We start from the raw sequence: 21,804 nt of genomic DNA, 5'->3' as shown, positions 1-21,804 counted from the left end.
CGAGAAAAAAAGCTATGACAACCGATCGTGAAGCTTCAGACGCTGAACGGAAGACGATACAACTTTATATCCCCTGAAGAAGGCCAAGTCCCAAGGCCGAAACGTCAGACATAAAACAAAGTAGCGTTTTGAGTATCCGTTAGACTGAAAAGCCGTTATCCTTACAATAATTTCTAGTGCAGTCGTTTCCGAATTTGAATGTAAATTTTATTTCAAATATATCAATCTTTTAAATTTGTCAAACCTCTTAACGGAGTCCATTTATGAAAAGCTTCGAGTGTGTTGGTTTATTTACTTTTAATTCCGTTATAATTGCTTATCTTTTGACAGATACGCGTATTTCGTCTTCTACTTGCCGGCTTCATCAGTGCCAGTGGTGTTGAGTACTTGGTACTGATGAAGTCTGCAAGTAGTAGACGAAATACGCGTATCTGTCAAAAAATAAGCAATTATAACGGAATTTAAAGGAAATAAACCAACACACTCAAAGCTCTTTAAATATATATATATATTTAATGTCATATAAAAACGCTCAATAAACATGATATGTTTCGAAAAGAAAACAAATAAATATTAAGAAAGAGATCATTTTTCAAAGTTATTCTGATTAAAGTTTGGCATAAATATCAGTTTTAGGTATAATTCTTTTTTTAAGGTGATTTTTAGTCACTTCTGGACTAGACCAACACCCATAAATATGTTTAGATCAAACCCGTTCAAGATTCCAGCAAATCTTAATTGATATGTCAATCTAAAAAATAAATCTGTTCATGTTCCCCATAAACTTTTTTTTATATATAGCTTAACAGTATGCAAAATTGTATGTGCAAATAGATGATCTAATATTGATGATTTGGTGGAATTTTTGAAAATGATTGGTTGCTAATTCGTCGATAACTTTAACGCCTTAACTTTTAATAATCTATACGGAGATCGAGGTAGGCCGTGCATTGAAACTGAAGTGTTTTGAATTTGCTGCTGCTTTATTTTCCGAGATGTTTATTGAAAATTTAGTGCAATAAGTCCTTTAGCTGGTGCATTTTAGACACCTGAAAACTTTTTCAATAATTTTGCGTGTGTTTATTAGTGCTGTGTTTGATTATTTAAAAAAAAATAAGATCGAAAGAGTTTTTGAAACGTTGCGAAAAAGCAGATCTCCGCTGAATTTTCTAATGTACGCTGTTGAATCGTGTCCGTTTGGGTTTAGTTACAAGTGCATAACGATCCGGAAGCCAGAAGTTACAAAATAAGTCCAGGAGATAACGGTGATATCCAGTGGAAGTAGGTTAAAATCGAACGTGCAAATTTTCTCCTGCAAAGTGTATCTATCGGATCCACTCACAACGAAGGATTTGAGCGAGGAGGCAATTGATTTGCTTGCTTGCGGTTCCAGCTCGAAACATGGCTGGCGGATCAGCCAGGAGTATTATTATTATTATTATTTATCTTTATTAGGGAGGCTTTCAGCCTTGGGCTGGTTCGCCTCCAATACGCCAGGAGTAGTAGTTTCTAGTGAAAGAAATGATCTCCATCACATCACTAAACGAGCAATGACGAGGAACTGCATACCAAACCCTATGATAAACAAGGAGCGGATGCATCCAATGAAACTTTGAAGCTCAAAAGAATCATTACCAACATAGGAAAAATTCGGTAAGATCCTTCCATTGCATTATTATTATATGATTCCTTAATATTGTTCAAATATGTACACATTACACACAACTACACATAGTAACTCGGAGGGTTTGATACATGTCCACGCATCCTTCCACCCCTGTAAATTCAAGAAATGTTCCCATTCGTTTCCAAGAATCATATTTGCGGCAAATACAACGCAGTAGGCCTGGCAGTATTGATGTTTATATCATATCTTAGATCTTGATAGAGCTGGAATTAGGGCGAAACAGCTTTTGTCAAAAATGACTTCTCTCGATGATTTCTCGAAACTCAAGGCACGCCCACGCCAACCAACATAACCAACGGGAAGGGGAAGTCTTCCCCAACCCGATGGTTACGTTGATTTGAGTGGACGATCCTTGGCTTTCTAGAAATCATCGAGAGAAGTCATTGTTTACAAAAGCTGTTACGCCCTAATTCCAGCTCTATCTAGAGATATTAGACAAGTAAAATGATTAGACCTCATCTAACCTAATCGTTTTCCAGGATGCTTTCTCGTACTGGCTGCGTTTGTATTAGGTTAGGTTAGAATCTAATCTACTTTTAATAATCTATACATTTTTTAAATGATTTTCAATACTTTCAAGTACTGAATAAAACACATGGGTGGCAAACAAGATTTTTTTTTTCTGAAATTAGGTATTTCAATGTATTTTAGATTATCTGGCCTCTTGAACGAGTTCGTTTTACAAATTGACATTATAAGTTCCAAAAATCAGGACAACTCTCAGGTAAGTTCGATATTGCTGTAGTTACTCGATTATTTTTCCAAATAAATAATATTTATAAGGCATTTTTCATGACATCTTTATAGGGTAAATTATGGCTTCGGCACCCATTGACTGTTTTCGGCAACCGAAATTGAAACGTTAATTTCACTGTATTTTCCCATCAAAACTCTTCGCTGAATGTATAAAGTCGATTCCTTACCTTTTCAGCTTCAACCTGATTACATTTTTACGACTGTGCAATCCTGTTATGCCATATTTTTCTTTAAATGAAATATACACACTACAAAATACGGCTGATTTCGAGTTGCCGATAATAGAACAGCTGGTTAACACGCAGTTCAAATGGAAAGGGTGCCGAAGAAAAAGAGACTGCCGACAATAGTCTCACTCACCTGAGAAGTTTGGAGCGTTGTAAAAACATGTTCAACCCGTTTTGATCAATTCTGTCGATTGGAATTGGTAGAACAGAAAGCAGCAAATAAATGTCAACAAACAAACCTGTCATGTATGTGTGTGACGCTGAGAAATCGCTAATAGAAGTTCGGACGCTGCTTAGATTGACGAGAATACGTAAATTCCCCTATGTAGGTTTTCAATGAAGTAGACAAAAATATGATTTTCTATTCTCTAGAAAATCATGAATCACTAAATAACGATCAACAATAGGCATAAACTCTCTTGAGCAAAGTTTTATGTCAAAATAATTCCCATCTGATGCCCTATTAAATCACTTGTAGGTCTTATTTTGATACCCATTTTTGATGCAGTGCTGAGATTTGACATTGTCATTGACAGACTTTCGCATGCTATTGACAAAATTATTTTTCCCATCGTTACTGATAGACTTGATCCTCAAAAAAACCTTCGGCAAAATCTCATTCATTTTTTCGTCAATGACAAAGATTCATCTTCACCTGGTAACGGAAACTGTAATTTCGTGAGTTCTGTTTCACATTTTTGATATCCAAGCAAGTTCAGGTCTGTTTAATAAAGATATATAAACAAAAAAAGTTCAGAACGTAGATGCTTGTTCTCTTTAACGGCTCAATGTAATTGTTTTGCTCAATTTGCTGAATTTCGTTGCAAATTTAGGTAACAAAAACTTTACATATGTTCGTCACTGAACGCATTGTTACTGTTAACTGACATGGTTTGCCTTGACGGTGAATGTTAGCTCAAATGAATGGCCAAAGCAGAATTTTGAATATCACCGTGTATTGTCGACATTTTGCAGCACTGTAATCATGCTCTGAAAAATTCGTGTTTTCAGAAAATTCTACAAAATTTTATGAAAAAATTAAGCATCTAGTAGGTTGTGACCATTTTTTTTTTCATATCTTAGAAACCACAAGGAATGTGTAAAAATAATAAGAGGGATGGATTGCATTATATGTTGATGCATTTGGTAATATTTGTTCAGCTATGACTATGAAAAATATTTCTTTCAAAAATCTCATCGGAGCTACCTCTCTAAAACACGTATCATCAATGGTTATCATCTGGAGGGTGAGCTCAAAGGTTTCCAGATAAAGTATTAATTTGGGCCATCCTACTGTACATAGGCTTGAACACATTTAAATTGAATCAACCTTGACCAAATATATTCACCGCGGAACATATCAGTAACTGTCACCACAAAGTCCGACCACAACGGTGAACATGAACTTTTTTCTCCTGAACAATCCATAAGTCCTCCACCTTTAATCCTCTTGCTCAACATGAAAGACAAAAAGAGAAGCCAAAAAACAAATCCAACAAATCCCACCCGGTAAACCCATTCTCATCGCAGGCATCAGATTTGCTATCAACTTCTAATCCACCGATCTCCGCGTTGATCCGATATGATAACGATGGAAACTGAAAACGACGACAAATCCACCCGTGTGCAGTTCAATCATCTCCCACCTTCTCCGTTCTGAACCGGCTTACGGTTCAGTACATTCTAAGTGCTTACCTAAATGTTTACTTGCCAAACAACAAATCACTTACGGTTGATCTTTCTTTTTCTGTTGTTTTGCGCTCCGCTAACTTAGTCAACCGTCGCACAGAGTTGTGTCTAGAACAAAAAGCTGGCCAAAATAAGATAACAAAATTTTTGAAGTTTTTATGTTGGTTTACTTTTGTTGTAAACTTCAATATATGCTGCACAAGATGGCAACGGTTGTAATAAGTTAAATGGTGTTTAATAATTTTGGGAAGTGTTAAACATTGACATAATTTAGAGCTATTTTTTTCCAAAAACTAACAATTTAGTAACACCCTTTACCAGACGTAAAAAGTAAAAAAAAAAGTTCCATGTATTCAATGCAAACTAGTTCATGGGTAATGGTCTCAATTAAATCTTTTTTTAAAGATGTTAGATAAAATAAGGTTTTAAGAATCTTTTAACTTTTTAATTATTAACTTTACATCATTCGATCATATGGGCGAATTAAATCTTCAAATTGGCATGAACACATTAGTGGTCAGAACTCATCCGGACTTTATAAATATTTTTTTTTAGTTTTGTTGCAATTTGGCTTAAAATCAACCGCAGTTCTGGTTAACAACACTCAAAACAACAGTAACTAAATTTGGCCAGGTTTTTGCCCTAGTTATTCTTCTGTGCGTCGTCGTGGTCGTCCATTCCTCCGCACTTGCCTTGGTGATGGTAATCGTTTGTGTACCCTTCGTATAAGTGGCGTAAATAGAGAACAATGCGAACGTGTCCACTCCGGTCAGCGGGTGAAAGGGGCTGCGGAATGGTTGGAAAATTGGTTGAGGACTAGCACAAGTGTAATTCTGGGGTTGAATCGAAAGAGTTCGATTGTTGGCATTGTTGTTTTTGCCGACAGGATTTTGATAACAAAAATAACGAAATCCTTGCGTTATTCTTGGCTCAAAGTCTGAGCTTCTCAAATTGTAAACATAGCTCCACTGGGAGGATTACCCCCTGCTTCCCTTTTTGTAGATGTTCACATCGATATCGATTCAGTGGCCACAGTGTGTGTGTATATAGCTACAGAATTGCCATACGCGTGGAAGCGGAACTAAGTCTACGAAGAATGCGAAGATATGTACTATATAGCCACCCCAGGGTGAACTTTTGTAAGCCGCCACTGCCTAAATGGATGGCGAAACCGTGGGAAACGAAACTGGAAAAACGGAAAATCTCATCTAACTGATGCATGAACTATGGCTTGTCACCAAGCTAGACCCCAATGTGTACTAAACAAACAATTTCAAATATTGTGATAGGATAGGATAAAGAAGATTTCTGCTTCCGAAAGAGGCTGATGTATTTTTAGCAAATCAAAACCGTAATCTGTGTTTTACCTTCTTTCGGTAGAGGATTGACCTACTACGAAACCGGTTCCGGTGGGATTTTGCCCGAAAAGTATCATGTCAATCCTTCGATTGAAATGGGTATCTATAACAAAAAATGCGATAACAACGAAAAGCAATCTATTAGAGAACAAGAACTTTCAACAAATGGTACCATGAGACTCTCAATCCATAAATAGAATACGACAGCTTATCATAAGTCCATTCGGAAAAAAAATAGACGGACTTGTCCGAGGTAAACTGATGGCGATAATGTGCCCTTTTCGGGCTCTTATCAACTAGTTTTTTTCACGTAATAATTTGATAATCGTACTGAATACAGTGATGTTGCGTAGTCAGTGTTTAGGCCATTTGCTTCGTAAATGGTGTGGGAACCAATCGGTCATCATTGTCGCGTGAAAATATGTCATAACTATGGCAGGCAACAATTTCGAACGACATACTTACTTATCATTATGTTCTCGTTGTTCGGCTCACGATGAAACACAAGTGCCGGGCAGTAAACATTCCTGCCCAATTAAATACGCACCAAAATTGCATCATTAATTAAATACTCATTAATTAACGGAATGGCATCGATCGCATGCCACCGCGGCCAGGGCGAAGGAGTGTGCGAATGAAGCCGAAACAACTGACTTCCAGCAACGCAGCCGGTGCATATATGCTGGAAATATGCCCAAAGAAAATCGTTGCTGAACCTTCTATAGTCACATTATCACATGCTTCTCGGACAATAATCATTTCGCTAAACGCCTCCAGTCAAATAAAGAATTGCGCGACGTGCGTAGTTGATGCACTAAAGAAGCAATGCAGCGGCTCGGTCGATAGGTGATTCGTCTGTAGCGGCGGCACTGTCTATAGATTTATGAGCAGATTGGTAGGGATGTACAGGTAGAGTTTGGTTTTATAACGAATTTAGTATGGTTTTATAACTGCAGTAAATGGAGTTTTTAGTTTAAATACAGCATTTATAATGATCTCAATTTTCTTGATTAGTACCGTAATTCGCCGAAAACTTAGTTCATTAATCTGAACGCATTTAAAAGTTGATTATCACGGCCAAATATGATCCAAATGCATCGAAAATGTGATGATGATCCTATAGCATCGTATGTTGTCGATGTTCATCCACCATTAGGGGACTTTTTTTTTACTATCGAACAGATTTGGGCTGAAGAGTCTCAGAGTTTTATGAAATTTTGCACACAGGTGGGTGGATAATTTTAACATTGGAAATCTATAAAATCTATAACATATATAATATGAAACAAGTTTTCCACTTCTAATCTTAATTTTAGATGCTCAAAAAATCCCACACCAGCGAGTCAACCTTCGTAAAATCTTTTTTAATTTCTCGCAGCTACTTGCATCGTGCATCATTTTTTAGCAGTAAATCTTCAAAATCGTCATCAATCTTCTTTCCCAGCGTGCTAGAAGCTAGCCACAACAAAACACAATCTTTCCTGCATCTTGGATAGAGTCGCCCCCTCGGAAAAACCATTATTATGGTAGCGTAAGTGTGTCAGTTGTTAGCCTAATTCGTCCAAGTGAAATTTGAGTTAGGCACTAGGGTCAAAAACTGGAGCACTAATGTCATCACTGCCTAACTTATACTACACACTTAGAAAAATTCATGTAAATTTAGGTGCTCTGAGACTGACATATACGAGCGTCAATTTTGACATAAAATTGAGTCCTAATAGACGCGAAATTCAGCTCAATCAACCGTTCTTTTCGTCGAGTAACGAACTTTTCAGCCTCGGAGCACTTAGTTTTACAGTACATGTTTGTTTACGTCTCATCCTTTACGTCAAAGATGAACTCCGTCACGTGTAAAATTACGTATTTCTAAGTGTGTAGTGATAAATTGCCTAATGATTGTTGTCATGCTTCAATACTTGGCAGTGGCATTATGGATAAAATCTCCCTGCAATCATGTTTTATGACAGCAAGAAGCTTGAATCCGGGAGTTAGAAGGTGACAGCTCTACCGCAGTTCCAATAGCTCATCCCAAGCATTCTGAAGTATTTTCGCACACGATAAGCCCTGCCCAATAAATTATTGATGCTAATAAACCACTGATAATGTATTGAAACTTTCAATCAAGCAGAAGTGCAATTCTTGATTGACGCGTATTTAATGAGCATCAGTTAATTGATTGTATTTTTTTTAATATAACTGGCTGGAACAAACTGCTGTCTTATGGAACTCCACAACCCATTGAATATGCATTTATTTAAAAACAAATGCATTTAATTTCCATCGTTTGCATCAACCCATTCAGTGGGATTCGAACGTCAAAAAAAAAAGCATGAGTATTTTCGTTGACACCTATGCATACATACATGCACCGAGGCGAAGATAAACAAACAAAACAGGAAAAGGAAACCGGTTTGTTTTATGAAATGTATTTTAAATAGAGAATTTTCTCTACGGTTAGTGTAACTAAACATTATTCAGTAGGTACCTGAACATTGGTTGTACATTTTCGAAACCTTATTTTGTATGGGATAGGAACTGAAATTTGAAATTTGAAAATTGAATTCAATTAGCAGTTTTCATCGTCGCCACTAAATGGATACATGCCAGGTTTGCCCGCGACCCTTGAACTCGGGTAGGGTAATAACGTGCAGTGGAACGTGTGGCACGACATTCCATCACACTTGCATAGGGCTAACTAAGGTTCAATATGCATCTTGGACCGCGAATGTTGGACTCTATTGGTTCTGCAACGCTTGCCGCTTAAATTTCGAGCCTGCCGTTTACGACCGTGAAAAAACGATTATGAAAGCCCTCCGCGAGCTTTTAATACGAACAGATTCAATGGACACTCGGCTAGGAAATTATGGTGAGAATCTTCGTAAAATCAACAAAACAATCTACGGCAAACAACAACAAACGAAGCAAACACACCAATCAACTTTCCTACACGACCTGGATCAACTTACTCTTGACGACACTTCGGAAGATCCTATCAATCGTTCAAGGTCTTGCGAAGAGACGTCATTCTTCGAGGTACTCGACGAAATCAGCTCCACAATTGCTCAACCAACGGAAAAGTTCGTGATCGGTTCCAACAAGCGGGTGCGGATACTGCCAAGCCAACCGTCCTCAAGTCCCGGACCTGCTGGCAATAATGCATCTCGTTTGAATGGTTCAACGCAATCCACTCCAACTCATGAACCGAAATCTTTGACCGTCGACAATCCGGCTCCCCTCATCAACATCGATCCCCATGACGAAGGCAATGGGTCTCGCATCGACTCTGCAGTAGATAGCACAAGGTCCCGCATACAACCTGGCAGCAATACCAGACCGAGCATCACATCCCTGCGAATCGCAAAGAAAGACCAGAATGTGAACGACATGGTTTCTTTCTACGTGACTCCCTTCGCACCAGAACAAAATGAGAATTACTTGAAGCAGCATGTCCAGGACATCTCTAATGTTGATTCGTCTCAACTCAAAATCATCAAGCTAGTTCCCCGAGGAAAGAGTATGGAAGACCTTTCATTTGTCTCTTTCAAAGTGACCGTTTGCAAAGCAGTATCGGGAGTAGTCGGCGATCCGTGGTATTGGCCTGATGGAATAACAGTCCGCATGTTTCAGCCGAACCAAAAAAATGGACCCTCTGCCCGTCTTCACAAATCATCATAGACCACTCTTTCATCCCAGGACGCATCGTAACAAGCTCTAAGGAAGACCCTCATCCGTCTGACACAGTCGTGCTGCATCCTGAGTCCAACGACCAGCGTCAAAGTCGTCCTGGCCCTGTGTTCAGCTCTGGAGGCGGGGTCTTCCAAGCTGCCCTCTCAGGCAAGTACCATTCCGACATGAACAATTCGTACGTTGAAAATCTTCAATCCCGCAGCTTCAATACCTCCAGTTCAGCACAACGCAGCAATGCGAGCCTAGCGGACAACTGTCATCATCCAACACTCCCAAGAGCCGTGATAACGAGCTCCAATGTTACCAAACAACATCCGGGACGCCTACTTTTCAGTACATTGGAGGACCCCGAGCCCCCCATCACAGTCGAGCACATCCAGCCATCGTTCAGCAGTCGTCCCGGCCCTGTGTTTGGGTCAGGTGAAGGGGTCCTCCAGCCTGCACTGTCAGGCAAGTATCCACCTCTCTCAACTTGTTCCCTGCATAATGGTTCTCCGAGTTTCAGCGAACGTGCAGCATGTGACAATGACGTGATTGCTAGTATTGACGACGATGCCCATTCAACCGATCAGTTTACATCCATCTACTACCAAAACGTAAGAGGCCTGCGTACCAAAACGAACGAGCTGCGATTGCTTCTATCGAGCTGCGACTACGATGTTATCGTGCTAACAGAGACTTGGCTGCGACAAGACATAAAGGATGGAGAACTGTCGTCAAATTATGCAATTTTCAGATGCGATCGTAGTGAACTTACGAGCCAACTATCGAGGGGTGGTGGTGTACTAATCGCCGTCAAAACGAGTCATCAGTGCTGCGCAGTATCAGTGGCCGACTGTGAGCAGCTTGAGCTGACCGTTGTGCGGTTACAACTAAAAAACCGTTCGGTATACGTCTTTGGAATATACCTTCGACCAAATTCCAGTCCTGAAATGTACTCTGCTCACGCCGACGCAATCCGAAAGGTTTGCGATAAACTTCAAGACGATGACGTTGTTCTAGCGTTAGGCGACTATAATCTTCCCGGACTCTGCTGGCGCTTCGATGGCGATATCAATGGTCATTTACCATCAAACGCCTCAACAGAACAAGAACTTGCGCTTACCGAGCCGGTATTTGCATGGAGTTTGGTTCAGATCAACTCTTTAGTGAACGTCAATGGCAGGACTCTCGATCTTGCATTCGCTAACGCTCCGGACTATATTGAGCTAATTGACCCTCCAGTTCCACAAGCCATTTCTCCTACGACTCGATACTCATTACACTACGAGGAATCACGCCAGCGCTCAAATGGGTGTAACCTATCTAGACTTCAGAAGATGTGACGTAAACCTAGTGAATAACGAACTTTCGGCTGTTGATTGGCTCTCACTGTTGAATCGACCCTCGATAGACGAAACTGTGTCCGTTTTCTATGATAAACTGCACAGGATCTTTGACAAGGTTGTTCCTCGCCGTCACTGCACTTCCAACGCGGTAAACAGAAAACCCTGGTGGACAGGGGAATTACGTCAACAACGCAACAGGCTTCGTAAGGCTCGTAATCGTTTTTTCAGTGTGAGATCAGACGAGAACAAGAACAACCTCCGTAACATCGAAAGCAGCTACAACGAACTCCTTGCATCGACCTATGAAGCATACGTCAACAATCTCCAGTCAAACTTGAAGCAGAACCCCGCATCGTTCTGGAAGTTCGTCAGGGACAGCAAAGCAAACAAACGCATTCCCTGCAATGTCGAATATGAAGGAGTGACAGCTGCAACACCTAGTGAATCTGCAACTCTATTCGCTGACTTTCTCAAAAGTGTGTTCAGTACTTCTCCACCGATTCCTCTTCCCGGAAGTTTCCAGCGAGTGCCATCGTACGACGTGAACCTGCCTACTGTATGTATCTCTCCAGAGGAGGTACTGAAATTATTGAACGACCTGGATGTTTCGAAGGGAGCAGGTGTAGACGGATTGCCTCCTTCCATTATCAAAGCTTGTGCATTAAAACTAGTGACGCCCGTAACCTTGATATTTAACCAATCGCTATCAAAAGGTGAATTTCCAACCATGTGGAAAACTGCTAAAATGGTGCCAATCCACAAAACTGGCAATCTAAATCGAGTAGAAAATTACAGAGGCATTTCGATACTTTGCTGCCTCGGTAAGGTTTTCGAAAAACTGGTGCACCAGTTTTTGTACAATGCATCTAGACCGTTAATATGCGAGTTCCAGCATGGTTTCGTGGAACGGCGATCAACAACGACCAATTTGATGTGCTACACAAACACTCTGTTCCACGAAGTCGAGGCTCGTAGTCAGGTTGACTCAGTCTACGTGGACTTCTCTAAAGCATTTGACACCGTACCACACATCCATATCACTGAGAAACTTCTGCACATGGGCTTCCCGATTTGGATCATTGAGTGGCTCAAATCTTATCTAACAAATCGCAAAGCTTTTGTTCAAATCGAGACTGAAGAGTCATCAGTTTTCGACGTAACCTCTGGAGTACCTCAAGGAAGTGTGCTAGGACCACTTATTTTCATTCTGTACATCAATGACCTTGGTCTCCGCTTATCGTCTGGCAAATCTTTCTTCGCAGACGATTTTAAACTATTCAGGGTAATTGCATCGGTCTTGGACTGTGCTGCCATACAAAACGACATTGACGAATTGTTGAAATGGTGCGAAGAGAACGGGATGAACGTTAACATAAAAAAATGTAAAGCGATTTCATTCACACGTTGCCGCACTGTGTTGAAATACAGCTATAAGATCGGGCCCTCTACCCTGGAACGTGTAGATTCTATTCGTGACTTAGGTGTTATATTGGACAGCAAACTGAGATTCAACGAACAAATCTCTACAACAGCTGCAAAGGCCTTTGCTGTCCTAGGATACATTCGACGCCATGCAGCCTTCATCACCGACGCTTATGCTTTGAAGGCGTTATTTTGCTCATTGGTACGAAGCATACTTGAATACGCCGCATCTGTTTGGACACCGTATCAATCTACACTAGCCAGCAAATTAGAACGAGTTCAGAAATACTTCGTTCGGTTTGCTCTCCGCCACCTACCATGGAACAATGAAACACACCTGCCTCCATATACCTCACGCTGCTTATTACTTGACTTGGAAACGCTGTCTGCCAGACGCCTGAAATTGGAGCGTATCTTCATCTTCGACATTCTTACGGATCGCATCGACTGCCCTGCGCTGCGTCAGCTTGTCAACTTCAACGCTCCATCTCGTTCACTTCGAACTCACGCTGCGCTTTACGTACCTCATCACAGAACAAGCTATGGACATAACAACCCTCTGAGTTCCTGTATACGTGCTTTCAACACTGTTTATGATCAGTTTGACTTTAACATTAGCAAAAATGTGTTTAGTACTAGAATTAGAAATTTAGATTAAGTTGCAGTCTGAACGAGTATATCGAAGACGAAGGAATAAATAAATAAATAAATTAAGAATATTGAATGTTCCCTAGTTTTAAAACTTTGGATTAAATGACAGTGTAATTATAAATTCAATTTTAAAGCAAAAACACAACAATTTTAAAGCAAAAACACAATCTCGTAGTCCTACGCAGGGGTTGAAACAGTTGACGTTTTTTACTACACTCGCTTCGTTGTCGTGCGCGACAGTCTGTTTGTATTCGAACACTCATGCTCTACCGTCGACTCTCTCACACAACACGAGTGGTAGAATAACATTCGAGCTAAAAGAAAATTATCAAAATAGCTATCATATGACATGTGTGATTTCGTTGTAATTCCTCAATTTGGTGTAAATCAAACCATTTCTGATCAGAAATATTATTACTAGGACATCATTGCTTGCTATTTTCAGAATTCACACAAGCACACCATCAGCCACTCTTATTATGAGACAAACTAAAATACATACATTCGTGACGGTCTTCGGCGACAGTTTCGTATGACAGAGCCTGTCATACGACATTTTAGTTTGGTACTGTACTATGATAGCTTGTTTTGCAAGTGTCGGAGGCAAAGGCAGTCAATTATCACAGAAAATGTGTCGACTACCGTGACCGCTTACAAGACTGGTCCTACGTCAATAATGCAGCTATGCTTGGGACACAACCCTCATTTTTTTCATTTAGTGGATGTTTACTATAAAATAAATAGTGAGGCACCCACGGAAAACACAATCTGCCATAATAAGTTGTTCCATAACTTTTCGATTTTCTTAGAAACCTAGTCTGCCGGTTATCGCAAGTCAGTCCCATTTGTATTTTTATCAATTTTGAGTTAGCATCATTATTCAGTTTACCTTTCTATGTTTTTTTAGATGTGCTATTGAAAAAAGAAAGTTTGTTCAAGAAAAATGAAAAACAATACCAAGTCAATTTGTCCCACAGCGAAATGTACCCGCAAGTCAGTCCCATTAGAAAAAATAGGCTTTCATTAAATAAACTATAAAACAAACGCCACAGATATGTTTTTAGGATTGCTTCTATAGAACTTAAAATGTTAGACAACACATAGCATCATGAGATTTGTCTCAAGACAGATTTTGTTCAATTCCCCTAGGGTATCTGGAACATATCCGGATGTGGCCAATATAGTTCTTAAGATCCTCAGTTTCACCGCCAACGGATATGGCTTTGAATTCTCATGTATCGCTTGATGGATTTTGATTTAAAAGTGATTTACCACTTCCCCGCGGATACCCGGAACATGTTCGGGTGTGGCCAACATGGTGCTGGTCACTCATCGTGGCTCTTATTGATCTTATTTTTGTGAATTGATTTATCACATGGTGAGTTTGGCACGTTTATGAAAAGCTCTGGTCTGTTGCTCACCAGAATATGTTCCGGTCGTTACTCTGAAACCGGCGGACCAAATCCAGAAACATTCAATAACGTTCTATGGGACCATGATATCTTTCTACTGTTCAATAGACCTGTGCACGGGTAAACTTTAGTTCATCTACTGAAAAAAAATTGACACAACACCCTCTGTTTACTAAAAATGAACACATGAGTAATGCTCGCGTAACATTTGAAAAGGGCCTATCAACTTTTGTAAATAACTTGCTAGGTCCTTTTCACGAGAACCGAAGTACGCCCACGCAAACCAAAAGCACTGTCTGGAAGGGGAGAATTTTCTCTGCCCGATGGTGTTGTTAGTTTGCGTGAGCGTATTCGGTTCGCGCGAAAAAGGCCTAACAAGTTTTGTGTACATAAGTTGATAGACCCGTTTCAAATGTTACGTGAGTATTATTCATGTGTTCATTTTTAGTAGACAGGGCCCCGCTGTTGTGTCACTTTTTGTCGAGTGAGTGAACTCAAATCCATTCGTGCACTCGTCTATACTGTGCTAAACTAATGCAGCATCGTCATGGAATTGTGACTGACTTGCGGTAATTTTTCTAATTGACGATATATATAATCGCAAGTCAGTGTCCATAAAATAAAAATTTCACCATTTTTTATCCAATATGTTGTGGTAAACATAGATGCATTTTATCACATTGTACGTTTATTTTTAAATTTGTCCCTCCAAAATAAGTGTAGAATCAGACAAACTTGTTAAATCTTTGAAAACCGTTTTCTCATTTTCAGTTATTTACAAATGGGACTGACTTGCAATTATAGGCAGTAGTGAACATGCATATATTGAAAAACTTGAGTCAATTAAAGGCTGACTAAAAGTAAATTGGAACGCCCCTCGTGCACCGCTAGCACGCCTCTTGTTGGGAATCGAAAATCTTTGGCAGTGGTTTGTTTACACTTCTATAGAGAATAACTGGTGCAAGTTTGATCAAAGTAGTCGATCGCGTTCAGAAATAACGTCAAATGAAACTCGAAAGAAGAAAAATACTGTGCATAAACACCTGGAAAATCCGGAGTGGTCCGGTTCCAAGCTGGCAAAAGTGCTGAAGATGCCGAAAACAACAGTTTTCCTAGTGCTCAAAACCTACAAGGAAACCCTGAGTGTGGAAAGGCATCAGTGGGCCTACAAAAAAATTGGAACCAGGGATCGTCAACTGCGCAGCAAGGTGTTGAGGTGCGGTTAAGCCAACTCCGGTCTTTCGATCCAAGATGTGGCCAGAAGGTACAACGCAAACTTTCAAACAGGGCGGAACATCCTTGACAGGGGAGGATAAAGTCGAACAAAGCCAGTAAATATTCTAACCGGCACATGAAGCAGAATTCCGTGGCAAGGCTCTTATACGACCGTGTTTTGACGAAACACAAAGGCTGCACTTTGATCGATGACAAAGCATACGTAAAACACGATTTCAAGCAGCTTCCCGGTCAATAATTTTACATCACGACTGGACGTAGGGATGTGCCGGGAAGATTCAAGTTCGTGTTTGCCGACAAGTTCGCGAAGAAGGCCATTATTTGGCAAGCGATTTGCAGTTGTGTCCTGAAAATGGAACCATTCGTGACATCCTCGACGATGACATCCTATGTTTACATCAACGTATGCCTGAAAAATAGCAAGGATAGGAGCAAAGTCATCTTTTGGCCAGCTACCACTACTTCAAGGTGGTTCTGGAGTGGTATGCTGCCAACAAGACCGATTTTGTCACAAACTAATGAATCCTCCGAATTGCCCGGAATTTCCACCAATCGAAAAATACTGGGCAATTTCAAAGCAGCGACTTTGACGAAGTGGTGGGGCAGTCAAGGACATCCAGCAAATGCGGGCAGAATTGAAGAATAGTGCTGATTCCGTGTCCGTTTCCACTGTGCGGGCGCTGATGGGCTCCATCAAGAGGAAGGTTCGAGATTTCGTTGGAACTGGAGAAATGTTACCATCAAATGCTGTAGCTTTGAAGTTTTAATAAAAGTACTGTAAAGCAACCATTAATGGAGTTTTTAAACTTATTGAATCATGAAATACAGGTATTTTTATGCGTACCAATTTACTTTTAGTCAGCCTTTAGTCACTACACAAGTTTTAGCCCAATTGGATGCTATTTTCCGAAACTGGAAATTTTTACGCTGATTAAAGTTAAAAGAGCTCGACCCCCTTTACAAACCACCAAAGGAATTCTTCATAAATTTTTAACAATATTTTAATCTTGAAATATTGTTAAAAATTTATGAAGAATGCCTTTGGTTTAAAACTAACATAAATTCTAAAATTCGAGTTCCCAAAGTTTTGAGATAGCTCTAGAATCTTATTAACTAATAAGAATCAACATGAGGGTTGTTGAAGTAGGTCGTAAATGATTGTCTTTTGTTTTGCAATTTAAGGCCTGTACTCGAAAAAAATGCACCAGGCAAAAGTGTTCGCCAAAAGTTTATTTTAAGTCGGATTTTCTTAGAACTTTCAGGGAATGAACCAAGGTTGCAAAGACTCATTTCAGCTAAAATAATGTTTTTCGGAATAATAAAACCAAAAGATGGTATGATGGCATGTTTAACTTGTAACTTACAAGAAGAGGTTACAAAGTATGCGTTGGAAACATAAAACCTGTAAATTTTGCTTTCCATGAATCACAATCAGCGATTTGCTGATCGCTGAGTGAGTGAGTGAGTGAGTGAGTGAGTTTGTGAAAAATCGCTGATTGTGACTCTCATGAAGTGAAATAAACAGGTTTAATATGTCAAACACATTCTTTGCAACCTCTTCTTGTATCCTACCAATTCAAAATTTGATCATGGCATCTAATTATTTCATAATTTAGAAAAACATTTTTTTAGCTGAAATGAGCCTTTGCAACCTTGGAATGAACTAATATATATGGATTATGTTTCGGCATAATTACTTTATTCAATTTCCTTTCCATCACTGAAAGCCTGCACCTTTCCCTTAAGAACCCTCATTACATTTTGTGCAATGGTGGAACCGACCTTTTTGATCACTTTCATCCATTCTTTCTTCAACTCCAGCTCGTTCTTAAACACCTTGGATGATTTTCGAACTTTGGCCTTCATTATGGCCCAAAATCTTTCCACCGGACGAATCTATGGTGAATTTGGGGGGTTGGCGGTTTTTGGTACAAAAACAACGTTATTGTCTCGGTACCAATCCAACGTCGTTCGCGCATAATGGCATGATGCCAGGTCCGGCCAAAATAATGTCTCGCCTCCGTGGGACCGCAGGAAGGGCAACAGACGCTTCTGGAGGCACTCGGTGCGGTAAATTTCGCTGTTGATGGTACCAATTGTACGGTTTACTCAGTTTACCGCATTGGCTATGGCCTGCCAGAGCAAGTATTTTTTGGCGAATTTGTCCACTTTCTTCTTCCATATGTCTTCCGGAACATCAAACCACACACATCGGTTTCGTTAACCACTCTCGATACAGCTTCCTTGCGCGGGATTTGGCCGCCGTGTTTTGTTGATCACGCCGGTTCGGTGCCTTCCGGACCTTTAATACACGAAGCCCAGCTCGTTTCATGGTTTGCTGAACGAACCAGGCGAAACACTTTGCCTTCAGAGCCGCGTCGCGAATCGAAAGGTTTGGATTACGCTTGAAATAATCCAACACCTTCCGGGCATTCAAACGGTCAGCTGTCTTCGATTTTCTTCCACTCCAGCCTGCCGCTCGGTCGTCTGGGACTCCTTAAAAGATTTTACCACCCGAGACACAGTTGTATGGGTGATTCCCAGTTGTCTTCCAATCCATTTCATGGTCGCAGTCAGATTTTCCATGACGGCGCGCAAAATTCTCCGGCAATTTTTTTCTTGTTTCGATGACATCTCAATAACCACTGAACCGATTGTTATGAAATTTTGCACATGTAAACAATTCACTCCAAACTAGTTATACTCAGATTTTCATCAATTTTTACCTATGGATAAAAAAGTTGCACACGGATAAAAATTGTGCATTTTTTTCGAGTACAAGCCTTAATATATTTTTTTAATTATTTACATAAGATTAAAACTCTTAAAATGTACTTTTTTTTAAAGGTTAGGAGGAAAACGACATTAATAATGTCAACATGAGCCTTAGTGCAAAATTTATTAGCTATAGGAAGTTATAAAGGGGAAAGAATTTGATAGTCCCGTTAGAGTAGCAGTGTGAAAAACTGTTTTAGAAGCTGAAATTGAGTGAGGGTAATTTGAAGTTCTATACAACTTTTCACACGGAACTAGCTAATTCTATTTTCATAACTTGTCTAGTTAGTAAATTTCGCACTAAGTATCATGTTAACATTACGAAAGCGTTTTGCCTTCCAACATTGAAATAACCAAAATCTGAATGTCCTTTTTTTGAAGTTTGTAACAGTTCTTTCATTATTTGACCAAAATTTGTAATTCATTTTCAGTGTGCATTTTTCTTTAATTTTTATTTTTCTTAAACGACAGTATATTTTTTTACATCTTTGTATCATACGTCATTTTCATAAGACGAGCCGTTTGCATGCTATAATTTATTGAAAAATATCGAATTCGCCATTTAGAAAAAATAGGCGTGAGTCACAATGGCCAAATTCCAGCACAAACTTGGTTCATTGCCACTTATAACCAATAATGGGAAGCTTCATGGAATTCTGAGTGGCAAACTCTAAAATTTGTGTATGTTTTCGATGTTTGGACCTGAAACTTATCAATATCCTTCATAGAATTTAACATGTTTCTTGATGGTATGCCCGGCTCCTGTTTTTCATTTGGAAAAGAAATCAAAAGCTCTGTAAAATCATATGCAAAAAAATATCGGACCAATTTATCCTCCTCCTCCTTATTATTCTTCTTCTTCTTCTTATTCTTCTTCTTCTTTCCTTTATTTAACGTCGGTCTCTGTTCCGCAAACTAGTGCCAATCACCGACGGACATCGATTGCCATCCATTGAAGGCAATCGAATGTGCAGGAAGGCAGCTTCCACATCTGCGTAGGGTATCGCTCCCATTCAAACACACACATGGGCCGAGTTCAACGGTTTTACTCCCCTTCCGAAGGAAGACGTGACCAGATATTTTTATGCCTTAGAAAAATCCCACCGACCTCGGCTGGGATTGAACCCAGGCCCATTGGGGTGTGAAGCAGTACGCTCACCACTACACCACTGGTGCTGGCTCCAAGTTTTCCTGTATCTACATTCTTCCCTAATGCTGGATCTTTGAAATTTGTCCCAAAGCTTTGAAATTTGTTATACTACAGGAAACTTCAAAATTCGGCTAATTAGCAGGTCTTGAAGACTAATTCAGTTGCAAGATTAAGGAATATTTCGATTAAATAAATATTGAGCATACAAGGAGCTTTTTGCAAACAAGACTGTCTACAGCGCATCAAGTTCGTCCCAACGAATGTTTTGCCTCGAAAAATGCTGATATAACAAACAGCAAAACAAAACAAAACAAGCTTTTATGGAATGGAATGAATTGTAACGCTCCAACAGAATCGTTAATTATTAGCTCCCTTTCAATGTCTCAATGGTCGCTGAATTTATTTGATCGATGTTAGTATTATATTAGCAAGTCGTCTGCTTTCCAAGGCAGATAAGCTCCGAGCGTGACACAGACAGCCCAGGTTTGTTCTATAAAAAAGATTTATAACTTCCAGCTCCAGTGATTGAATTTCAGAGCATATAATGAAAACTGGAGCTCAAAAATATCGGTTGTCTCGCTTCGCTTTGGTCATGCTCTGTATACGGAAGCATATTTACTAGAAGTGTTACCATACACCATGACAATCGGGCGTACATATTTATACCCAAGTAATAGCATAAAACCCATGTTAATGGTTTTGTTTACTCCAGTTACACTGAACCATGAATATCGCTTGCCCTTTCCATAATTTGTCACACAAATGGTTGAATTAACGAATTCGTCTTCACAAGCGCACATCCCTAGGTCATTTAAATGGAAAAACGCACGCACGATCAAACGCAGTCGCGCGCGCTCACAAGAAACCAACAGCAGCAGCGATTCATATGAAAACAAAGAATTTACGACCCCGGCATCGAACAGCATTGCTATCAAACTAGGCGAATTCAATTTAATTATATATAATTTTCACAACTTAACATAAATTTTATCCACCTTGAATCACTGGCCGTGCATCACTGGCCGCTCATAGCAGGTTGCTCTTCCTCTCGCTCAAACTTCCCCCGGCGAATGCGTATTCAAGTTCACGAGCAGCGACCAATTTGATGATTTTCTTCTGATGAATGAATTGATGCTGCTCGTAATTCAACTGCAACGCTGCAGCTCCGATGCACTTTGGATGTGAACGTTAAATAAACAGAATACACGTACGTAAGTATACGCGCAGAGATAGAGCCGATTACCGGCCGTTGCTTTTGTTGTTGCACTATTTACATACTTCCAAATGCTTGGACGAACTTGCTGCACGCGCACGTAATATGACTCCGGCCCGAAACGAGCTGGGGGCACGAAGATTGAGGGGTCTTAATTACAGGTTTCCTCCCTCTGGCCGCAAGACACTGAACACTGCAAATCGAGTACGATATCATGCACACCGCGCGATCTGATGGCTGACTTTATGCAGTCTAATAAGACAATAATTATTCATTCAATCGACGACACTTTGGCGCAACCACGACAAAGTTCGAAAAGACTTTTTCTTCGGATCAAGCTAATCATAACTTTCTGCATAGCTAATGAAGCATATCGACACACCAAAGCAAACGCATATTGCACCACGTACCTACACGAACCCGGCTCGATCACGGCTCGGTTTGACACATGCACATAATGAGAATTAAGCCCAAAGGTCTCGACGGGGATTTAAAATTCCACACTCGCGCGTATTTTCTTCTCTGCCAAGGGTGACAATTGCAACCATTCCATCCACACCGTTGACACTCGGAACGAACAGTTTATTCGTGGTAGTAGTTCATCGTTGCTGATGTGACGGCATTCAAACGGAGTCTCATTATCATAATTTGCTGATTTCTCTTCGGAATGGATGGATGCATGGATGAATGGATCGTTGAAAAGTTGTTGCACCGTTGCTGCTACTTGAAATTGGCCTTGTGCAACGACGATTTGGTCGTCTTCTTCCTATGGTGGGCGAACAGTGATGATGGGTTCATAATTTGCATCAATCAGCGTAGGAGGCAGCCCTAGAATGGAAACGGAGGATGGAGGAGAATGGTTAATAAAAGTGTTTGGATTGAGTTTTCCAGCGGGGAATGAAAAGCGATCGGGTGCGAGATGAGACACGCAATAAAAGGCATGTGTATTTTTATGAAATAAAAACTCTTTTTATGAAGATTTAATTGTAGTCTGTCAATCATTGCATACTTATCTGGAAAATAAACCCAGAATACTTTTCCCATAAGTCTCACGCAAATTGCTTTAACAGTTCATGCAACAAAGAAGTTTTGCAAGTAGACTCTCTTCTTCTTCTTTTTCTTCTTCATTCCTTTATTTAACGTCGGTCTCTGTTCCGCAATCTAGTGCCAATCACCGACGGACATCGATTGCCATCCATTGACGGCAATCGAA

At 40.1% G+C, this 21,804-nt stretch overlaps 1 protein-coding gene across 2 annotated transcripts in view; it reads right to left on the bottom strand.

Annotated features, from left to right (window-relative positions):
* Dh31-R (Diuretic hormone 31 Receptor) overlaps positions 1 to 21,804 on the bottom strand; it is a 237,958-nt gene that overhangs the window by 204,685 nt on the left and 11,469 nt on the right. For both annotated transcript variants that reach the window (XM_065222322.1, XM_065222329.1), the window contains exon 2: positions 20,374 to 21,419. The gene's annotated coding sequence lies outside the window, so the exon portion shown is untranslated. The remainder of the gene's footprint in view (positions 1 to 20,373; positions 21,420 to 21,804) is intronic.

The sequence above is a fragment of the Ochlerotatus camptorhynchus genome, unplaced genomic scaffold, assembly GCF_037179485.1.
Source record: "Ochlerotatus camptorhynchus isolate MF236.1 unplaced genomic scaffold, CSIRO-AGI_Acam_v1.1 ptg000014l, whole genome shotgun sequence".
Classification (NCBI taxonomy): Eukaryota; Metazoa; Arthropoda; class Insecta; order Diptera; family Culicidae; genus Ochlerotatus; species Ochlerotatus camptorhynchus.
This window is presented reverse-complemented; position numbering and strand designations above follow the sequence as displayed.